Here is a 10904-nt window from a genome sequence, read left to right as displayed (position 1 = left end):
GGTAAAATATACGTAGCTAAGTCTGGACAGCCTTTGTTAGGATGGCCACACCAAGATCAATTGGGGATTAAGATAGACCCTAGAGCTAATCCACCTGTTTACTCTGTTACTAACACCAATGACCCAGATCGTGATCTCATGGTTGATAATCTAAAGTCTGAGTTTCCTCATGTCTTCAGTGGAAAACTTGGTCAATTTTTGGGTTTTAAACACACTATTAAACTCAACGATGGTGTAGTTCCTGTTCGGCACAGAGTCAGGAACGTCCCTCTTACTTACAGGGATAAACTTAAGGTACTTCTCAAAGATTTGTGTGACAAGGATATCATTGAGCCCATTGAGTCCTCCCCGTGGGTTTCCCCGATCGTTATTTCGGTCAAATCCAACGGCGAATTGAGACTCTGTGTTGATCTTCGCAGTTTAAACAACTCTATTTGGGTGGATGCTCATCCTTTGCCAAACTTGCATGAGATGGTTTCAACATTGGGGGGTGCAGTGATTTTTTCGTGTATCGATCTGGCAAGCGCCTATCATCAAGTTGTTCTAGATGATGATTCCAAAAATTTGACGACGTTTATTACGCCAGAAGGGCTCTTTAGGTACAAACGCATGCCTTTTGGGTTGGCTAGTGCCGCCTCCGTTTTCCAAAGACTGATGAAAGAGACACTTGAAGGGTTGACAGGGGCAATCGCCTTTCAAGATGATATTCTTGTATTTGGGAAAAATGTAGAGGAGCATGATATTAATTTAAGGAATGTCATTTCCGCTTTGTCTTCTAAAGGTCTTACTCTTCGTCTTGATAAGTGTAAAATAAGAGAAAGAGAAGTTGAGTATTTAGGACATTCCATAAGTGGTTCTGGGATCAGACCTAAACAAAAACACATAGAGAGCATCATTAAAGCTCCTGTGCCCGTTTCAAAAGAACAATTGGTAGCCTTTTTAGGATTAATAGAATTCTATGCAAAATTCATCCCAAATTTCTCTTCCAAAGTTGATTCCTTTAGACCACTTCTAAAGAAGAATGCAAGATTTGTATGGTCTGATGTTATGACGGAGGTATTTCACAATCTTAAAGGGTTCGTTGTGAATGCACCTTGTTTAAGACCTTTTGTTATTGGAAAGAAATGTACCATCATGGTAGATGCAAGTAGCACAGGGTTAGGAGCTGTGCTCATGCAGAATGACTGTGGAAAAGAATGGATAATTGCTTACGCCTCAAGGGCTTTGAGGGACGCTGAAAAACACTATTCAGTCATTGAAAGAGAGTTATTGGCGTCAGTTTGGGCAGCCGAACATTTTAAAACATTTTTGTGGGGAACGAAATTCATTATTAAAACGGACCATAAGCCTCTCATTTACATGATGGCACCGGGTGGAGGTCGAACTTTATCAGCTCGCTTAGCCAGGTTGGCATCTAGGCTACAGTCTTTTCACTTTGAGATGGTGTATGTAAAGGGGAAAACTAACATTCATGCTGATTGTATGTCTAGGTTGCACACTTCGTGCGATTTTCCATCTGACAATGACGAATGTGAAGTTGCGTTTACTTCACAAGACATCATGTTAGTGTTTGGGGAGAAGTTTGATTTAAGTAAAGAGTCCTGGGCAAGAGAAATGGAGAAGAGTGTTGAATTGACTCAGGTTAAGAATTACATTTTACAAGGATGGCCTGAACTAAGAAAATTTTCAGGTGATATGATGAGTTATGCCAAAGTTCAAGATGAGTTGGCTGTTGAAAATGGAGTTCTGATGCGAGGTGATAAATTCATCCCTCCTTTTGCTTTGAGAAATACCATTATTGGTATTGCCCATGAGGGACATTTAGGAATTTCCTTTACCAGGAGACGCGTAAAAGATTTTTTTTGGTGGCTAGGTGTGGATGGTTGTGTTGAACACTATGTCCAAAAATGTCCAGAATGTGCTAACAGTGATAAGTCTGCTGTTCCTTTACGTCCTGAACCTTGTCCTGTGGCATGTCCTTTTGGTCCTTGGCAGAAGTTAGGTCTTGATTTCATTGGTCCATTTTCTGTTCTACCTGAGTGTGAGAGATTTGGGATGGTCTTAATAGATTACTTCTCAAAATGGCCAGAGGTAAAGATGGTTAAAGAGATAACAACTAGGAATGTAGTAGAGTTTTTAGATGATGTTTTTTGCAGGGAAGGAATCCCAGAAGAAATAGTAACGGACAATGGTCCACAGTTCACTAGTAAGGATTTTCAAAGCTTTATCACCAAATGTGGGATCGTGCACAATAAAATTGCTGTGTTCCATCCTGAAGCCAATGGCCAAGTTGAAAGATTCAACAGAGTTGTGAAGGAGGCGATCCAACTTTCTGTTAAGGGTCAATTAAATTGGCGTAATGCCCTTCAGTCTATGTTATTGTCCTATAGGACGTCTCCTAATTCTGTCACTTTGGTTAGTCCATTTGAACTTTTAAGGGGTCGGAAACCCAGTACTCGTTTGAATCCATGGTGGTTAAAAAAGAGTTTGGGTGATAATGGTGTTTCATCAAGAGTAGATTATGAGTTGGTTAGAGACAGAGTCAGCGCATATAAGGATAAGATGAAGGAAAGGATGGGAGCAAAGCAGGGATCTGTTAGCAAACATATTATCTCAGCTGGAGACCTTGTCCGTATTAAAAGAAAGGAAGGTGTTCCGAAAGGGGGTCAAATGTGGTCCCGTCCCGTGGAAGTCATTGAAGTTTTCAAGCATGCTGTTAGGATTGAGGATGGTAGTGTTGGAACTTGAACAGAGTTTCTGTGTTTAAAGGTCAAGGTATGCCGAGTGACGTTGTTGTGTCAAGTGATGAGTCAAGCGATGACACCAATGTTTTTCTTGATTTTGAATCGGGTAATGTGGAACATTCCCCAAGGTGTCCTTTGAGTGAGAATGGGAATTCTGAGGCTGTAAGGACTTTTCCTTCCACTGCGATTTCAAAAAAATGTCCTAGGCCTCACCGTCTCCCCGAGAGATACAAGGATTTTGTCATGAGTTGAGATTTTACTATCGTATGATTTTGTCATGAATTTAAAATTTTAGTATTGTTTAGGTTTTCGTTTTTTTTTTTTAGTATTTAGTCATGTATTAAGATTCTACCACTGTATAGTTTTTTTTTGTTTATTTTTTTTATTTACAGGAAGGGAGGTGTGTTGTATACTGTTATTATCTGTGACCACGAGATGGCACATGGCTCTGCCTGTGACATCTCGTGGCTGTCTTTGGCTGTTGTGCACATGCCTTTGTTCTGGCATCTTTTAAATGTGCTTGATGACATCTTGTGTTTGGAACGGGCATTCTGAACTGATGCACAGACTTGTTAAGACGTGCCTCTAATAAACTCCTGCTACTGATCTCTCCTCGAGTCCTCCAGTCTTTCCTACAAGTTCTATAGCAGCAACTACACTGGTGATCGCAATAAAGGCCTGGGGCCTCATTTATGAGGCTGTGCGTCACTTTTACGCCGCCGGTGCGTCACTTTTTGTGACGCACCAGTGGCGTAAAAAATGCACCTTGTTGTGCCATATTTACAAAGTGACGCATCTAGTTAGATGCGTCACTTTGTAAACCCCTGCGCCACATTATACCAGCATCAGGTATAATGTGTGGAAAGGGGGGCGTATTGACGCAAGAAAGGGTCGTAGAAGTGACGCAGTGAAATCTATGAGATTTCACTGCGTCACTTTTAGGGCGCCGTTGCGTCAAAATCTTGTGCCTGCCTCACAGCAGGTGTAAGACTGACGCAGGCCCTTTCACATGGGGCTTGCCACATGTGAAAGGATGCATTGCTGGAGTTGCGTCACTTTTGTGACACACTCCAGCAATGCGTCACTTTTGCGCTTAAAGATACGTCAGAAACACTGACGTATCTGTAACTCCTTGCAACATTATGCGTCATACATTAAATATGACGCATCAGGAATGTCGCAAGGAATGCGCACTACTGAGAAGTGACGCATCGCTGCTTTCACGCAGCGATGCGTAATTTCTCATAAATGAGGCCCCAGCTCTCTGCTTTCAAATATATATATATACATACATATATATCCCTGCTTCAGGCACGTGACCACTGGGATTTTTAAAAACAGCTCACCTGTGATCAAGGCATCATGGAACGCCGAAACGCGTAAGGACATTGAGCTTAGCTGCACCATGTTTAGACTAATAAAGTCTGCTGCCTCCCAAGACGCTGTTGGACTCCTTTGTTTGTGTGGCAGAACCGCTTATCTTCAGGATTTCCATTCCTGACTGGAGTCCGCCCTGCAGGACCGGAGGCCCCCGGTAAAATGGAAAAATGCTCTTGTAATATATATATATATATATATATATATATATATATATATATATATATATATATATATATATATATATATATATATATATTACCTACTGGCGGTCGCCAGTAGGTAGTTATAGTTAGGATTTTTTTCAATGTTAAATCTCAAAATTCTATTTGGAATAACTTTGGCACCGGTTGACGAATCTGCCTGAAAATTTCCTGAAAATGGCCTCGTCGAGCTCCGGTTCTCCCTTGAAAGTTTGGGGGGGATACGTCAAGCGGGGGCCGAGATAAAAGGGGGGTCCCAAAACGCGTTTTCCCCATGTTAATTTCCATAGGGCGGTCGATTTCACTTTTAGCCCGAACGGCTAAATGGATTTCCACCAAACTTGGCAAAATTGTAGGGACTGGTAGCCCGATGTGCCTTTGCTATGTCTCAAGATATGTGCTCCAGTGGATTTTGAGTAATTTAGGTTCAAAAAAATATATATATCTATAGGCGCTCTCCGGTGCGCGCACCGGAGAGCGCTCCAGGCGCGACACGCGACTTGCGCGCAGAAAGCTGATTGGCTCTCAGTTGTCTGTAAACATTCTAAACAGTCCGGAGCGGCCGCCATCTTGTGTCTCGGTAGGATCGAGACACGAGAGGTGGGCAAAACAAAGAGGGAAATGACCATAAGGGGGCAGGGTAGACCCCCCCTTGACCCCCTAGGTTTGATGTGGGGGCTATAAAAGGGCCCCGCGGGGCATTTAAAATATTTTTTTTTTTCGTTTTGCGCGGGGGAAGCGCCCGGTACGCGCACCAGGTAGCGCACCGGGGAGCGTAAAATGAGGGAAAAAGATGACAGATTATAAAAAAAAGAAGCCTTTATTTAGAAATTGGAGGTAGTTCTAAAAAGAACTTTTTTTTTCTTCTTTTTGTTGTTTTATATTTTTTTTGTGTTTTTTGAACTTTTTGAACTTTTTTTGGCTTTTCAAAACAGTTTTATATTTTTTTTGTATTTTTTTAGGGGGAGAAACAAAAAAAGGGAGTTGAAACTGGCTCAACTGGAGCAAAAAAATAAAAAACCCAAAAAATTACTTCTTTTTGGGGCACTTGTGATTATCACCTGCAAGGACGATGAGCTTAACGCTTTTTTCACCATAGGCGATAAGCTTGCCACATGCAGAACAAGTGATTTTAAAATCAGCAAATCTTGGCTGAATGCAAGGCATCATCTCGGATGTTTCTGGTCCTGATGAAGTCGGTTGGTTTGTTTGGGAGGTGGTCCTTGACGACTTGGGGAGGTTACTGGCCAGTTCCCTGAACTCAGCACGAGAGTAGTTGTTTGGGTGCTTTCTGGTCATATGACGAATCATGGTATAGTTACCAAATGAATATTTTTTGCTTGGGTTGCCCCGTGAAAGTTCATCATTGCAGATTAGGCAAGTTACCTTGGGTGCATTAACTTTTTTCTTGCCCTCTGGGATTGAAAAAAACTCCCATATAATGTGTGGCTTGGGTTTGTATGGAGTATTTTCTTCAGGCAGCCATCTTCTCCTCCCCTCCTCCTCTTCCTCTTCCTCCTCCTCCTGTTCTTGACCACCAATATAATCTTGAGGTGGTCCTCTTGGTGGTTGTGGTGGTGGTGGTGGGGCAGATGCACCAGCTGCTGCTGCTACTGAAGCCATTATTAATATCAAAAAGGTACAGAGATGTACAAACAGGTCTTCCTCAGTCAAAGGACAAAGTCAGAATAAGGAAAAAAGGTGGGGTCTTTCATCATTTGGAAAAAAAACTGTCCTGAACCAATGAGAAGTGTTATTTTCAGGTCACAAGACCAGGGGCTTCATCATTATGAAACTAAAACTGTTATGAACCAATGAAAAGTGTTATTTTCAGGTCACATGACCCGACGCGCTTACGCTACGCGCCCCGGGGCGCGCCCGGGGGCGCTTCGGGTCGCGTAGCGTAAGCGCGTCGGATGTTTACGTTGCGCGATCGTATTCGCTCGAGTACTTCCGGGTGCGCTTACGCCGTGCGTATCACGCGGACGCGGCTACGCGATACGTCATGATCATGTTTTCGTTCGCGATATTGGCGCTTACGGGACGCTCCTCGGAGCGCGCCCGGGGGCGCTTTATAAAAGTACGCTTTTCGGGGCGCTCCCCGGGAAGCGCACAGGGAGCGCTCCAAAGCAAAAAATAAAAAAAATAAAAATGGGAAAAATTGTAGGGACTGGTAGCCCTATTCTTAAGTGGTTTTTACGAAAATTAACTTTGATAAAATATATATTGTGCTACATTGGGCTATATATATGCCAAAATGCCAAAATGTAACCCAAATGTAGTCCAATGTAGCCCAATGTAGCCCAAAGATGGCCACCAGAGACCAAAAAATGTAAATGTAGCCCAAATTTCAACTAGATGTAGCCCAACTGTAGCCCAATGACAGAATGTACCAGAGTGTTCTAAAGAACAACTAGAGTGCTAACAGTCTTATTTATAAAGTGAGACTTATAGTTAGGAATTAGCATTAAAAAAACCTATGAAATTCACTGAAAAAACCATAGGTTTCACACCAGTTATAGTTAGGAATTAGCATTTAAAAAACCTATGAAATTCACTGAAAAAACCATAGGTTTCACACCGGTTATAGTTAGGAATTAGCATTTAAAAAACCTATTAAATTCACTGAAAAAACCATAGGTTTCACACCAGTTATAGTTAGCTGGAAATTTTACTGATATAAAACCATTGAAATTCCCACGTTATAGTTAGTCGGACTCACTATAACTTGCGCGTGCAATGCACTGCTGATGACATCACATATTACATCACTCATGACATGGTCAGTGACATCACTCATGACATCACTGATGACACCATCCAGTGAATGTGTGTCTTTCTGAAAAATAAATATGTTTTATATATGTATATGTAAAGGTCGATGGGAGAATAAATGTTTAAATAAGTGTCTAAATGGATGGTTTTAAAAAAAAAAAATATTGAATAACTGGCTTATTAAGTGTATCTTAGTGAATACATATATTAGTGAGTAATGTTTAAATATTTAAATATATGTATCAGTGTTTCACTTTGTGTATAAGTGGCTGCATGGGTTGGTGAGTAGCTACATATGTGTGTATATGGGTTATTAGATGTTTTTTTTAGTATCAGTATAAGTGTCTGTATGATTTGGTGGGAGTGTTACTTAGCACATAGATGCATAAATGACTGACTCACTGTTTGTATGTGTTTTGAAGACAGCATATGTGCCGGACTGTATGGGTGAATGAGTGTGTATATGTATGTGTTAGTAAGTGAATGACTGTCTTACTAGTGTCTTTATCAGTAACTACATATGTTTTAATCTAGTATATGTGAGTATTGATGTATATAAGTGAGTATATATGAGAGTGAGAGATTGAAAGAATTCTTGTTTTAATAAGTATGTGTTTCTATAAGTGATTTTTTAAGAGAGTAAGTATGTGTAAGTTTCTTTAGAAGTAAGGTGGTAGTGTGTGTATAGTTGTATATGCAAAAAAATGGATGTTCAATAGTTTATTTGCATGTGTGAGTATGTGTGTGAGCAACTTTTGGAAGACTGTCGGTGTGTTAACGGATGTATAGGTGTCTCACTACATATGATGAGTGAGTATATGTATGACTGACTATATAGAACTGTTGATGAATGAGTGGATGTGTATATAAATGGTGGAATTACTGAATTGGTTGTTGTAACTGGTATAGGTATCTCCACTTTTTTGAAAATGTTAGTTTCTATTTTTGAATATGTGTTTCAAGGGTTACTTTACAGTGAAAGGAGGTCTGTCACTCTGTCACAAGGACGGTGTCATCAGTGATGTCATGAGTGATGTCACTGACCATGTCATGAGTGATGTAATATGTGATGTCATCAGCAGTGCATTGCACGCGCAAGTTATAGTGAGTCCGACTAACTATAACGTGGGAATTTCAATGGTTTTATATCAGTAAAATTTCCAGCTAACTATAACTGGTGTGAAACCTATGGTTTTTTCAGTGAATATATATATATATATATATATATATATATATATATATATATACTAGCAGCCCGTCCCCACGTTGTCCGGGAGCAAATAGGCTTCAGGGCCCCCGCCCGCCCCGACGTTGTCCGTGGGTCCCCCGGAGCCTTCCTCCATATATTGCAGTATTATACCTCTATGTTTACTTTGTATGCTTTTGTAACCTGCACACGTCCATTTTTCCTCCTATACCTCTATGTTTACTTTCGACGCTTTTGTAACCTGCACACGTAACTTTTTCTTCCTGTAATGGACCGTTTGGCTCACTTTTGTAATGCTCAGTTTGCTTCCTCTTGCTCACGATTGTCTTTTTTGCTTCATTTTTCCGCCGCTCACCGTTCCTCCCCGCCTGTCCGCTGCTCCTCACCGCCTGTCCGCCGCTCCTCGCCGCCTGTACGCCGCTCCTCCCCACTCCATATCCGCCGGTCCTCCTCGCGCTCCTGGACGGCGCTCCTCCCTGCGCTCCTCACGTCAGCAAGCACGTCTAGGCCGGCGCTTCTTCCAAGTGACTACTTTTTTTTTCCGGTACATTTTTTAAATAACGTATATTTATTAAGTTTATATAGCCTCTGTCCATCTGCACACCCTGACGATTACAACGATGTATCGGGTGTGTGGATTGGCGCTGTGGTTCCCGAGTTTACCCGCCTCAAAGGTTCAAAGTTCTTCTTTTATAATAGTAGTATAGATATATATATAACTATATATATATATATAGATAGATAGATAGATATATATATATATATACATATATATAAATATGTATATATATATATAGCCCCCCCGAATGGTGAAAAATGCGCACGTGTGCATCCGCCGTTTGGGGAGAAAGGAAGCAGTATTTCACTGCGTGAAGGTGACAGGGGAAAGACTGACCTTTTCTGTTTCCTGAGTCGCCTGCTGGGGTGCGTGAGGATCGTGGCCAGCAAGTCTGGGATGCCACTGAGTGTTCGGGATGCCAAATCACTGTATATTGCCCCCGCTACGTGGTACACAAAACCCGGCATGGATTCCGGAACAGGAACAGCGCACTCAGCAGCCGAGGAGGAAGGGCCAGTGCAGTACTCCAATGGGAGTGGACGAACCAAGATTTAAACAGGCCCTCAGGTGTGTCATCGCTGCTGGGGAGAAACGGGCACTGAAGAAAGCAGAAAGGCTGAAACGCGTCTGCCCTGTCCAGTAGGTTCTGGGCACAGCAATCCCCTCTGAAGTTATTTTAAAAGGACATTACTTACTCCTTTGTCTGCGCTTGCAAAATTGGCAATAAACATCATCCCCTGTCATACGAGTGGACTCGGACCCATTCTTTCGGGAGTGGGATTGGACTCTATATATATATATATATATATATATATATATATATATATATATATATTTAAATATATATATATAGATATATATACATATCTATATCTATATATATATATATATATATATATATATATATATATATATATATATATATATATATATATATATAGATAGATATATATATACATATATATATATATATATATATATATATATGTGTATATATATATATATCTATATATATATTTCAAAGCAGAGAGCTGGCCTTTATTGCGATCACCAGTGTAGTTGCTGCTATAGAATTCTACAGGGACCTCTGGGGACAGCCTGCAGTACTGTGTCCGTGCAGCCCTCTTCAGACTCTACAGGGACCTCTGGGGACTGCCAGTGGTACTGCACCTCTTCCTGCTCCTCCAGAGATATTTAGTAAATTGTTACTCGGCCTCGGCCTTCCCTCGCGGAATCCATATTTCGCACGTCGACTGTGATGTCACTAGTGTCAGTGTCTCTTTAGCCAGTAGGCCCAGGGCCCGCTACTTAACACTGTGCAAGTCTGTTTTGTTGAACTTTTAGCTCGTTGCAATCATTGATTTACCGCTGGAGGGACAACTTCTCGCAAAGCATTCTAATTAGCAGCAAATCTAGAACGGAGGTAACCTGGAATTAAAAAATCCAGTTAACAAAACAAGCTAAAATTAATTGGGCACTTTTCGGCAATCAACAACGAACCTCACTGTACTTGTTTATATAATATCTGCTGGCAACACCCACCATTGAGTAAGCATAGTAAGACATAGCCTTAAATGGACCGTGACATTATTTCCCACTACTTATTTAAACGAGTTTCATATCAAGTTCCTATAATCATTTCTCAGCGTTCCCAACCGTTCTAGATTAGATCAGAAGACTGTCTTCATATCTTTCATTTACAATGATGTGGTGGCTTCTCTTTATAAGAAACCTTCTAGACAAATAGTAAAGAGCTATTCTAAATATGGGAAGTGCAATTTCACGTGGTCGCACTAAAAATACCTACTTTTGATAGGTCGGATTTAATATATTAATTGTTGATTGAAATGGAAAGAAGTAAAAGATCTGAGGGTACTAAAATAAGTTATTATTGACAATTTAACAAAGAAAAACAAAGAAAAGAAGTCCATGGCATTGCACAGAAAATATGTAAATATTAGTGCCTCGGCCACGTCCTGCTTGAGATCCGACAAACCAAACAGCTCACTGGTTTAGAATGGCTCGCCATTGGTTTGGAC

At 41.0% G+C, this 10904-nt stretch overlaps 1 pseudogene; it reads right to left on the bottom strand.

Moving 5' to 3' along the window:
• Window positions 1–10574: 10574 nt before the first annotated feature.
• Window positions 10575–10627, bottom strand: LOC147746982 (U7 small nuclear RNA; annotated as a pseudogene).
• Window positions 10628–10904: the final 277 nt, after the last annotated feature.

Source organism: Lissotriton vulgaris, chromosome 1_1 (assembly GCF_964263255.1).
Source record: "Lissotriton vulgaris chromosome 1_1, aLisVul1.2, whole genome shotgun sequence".
NCBI classification, from domain to species: Eukaryota; Metazoa; Chordata; class Amphibia; order Caudata; family Salamandridae; genus Lissotriton; species Lissotriton vulgaris.
Note: the sequence above shows the minus strand (reverse complement) of the source record. Positions and strands in the feature narration are given on the sequence as shown.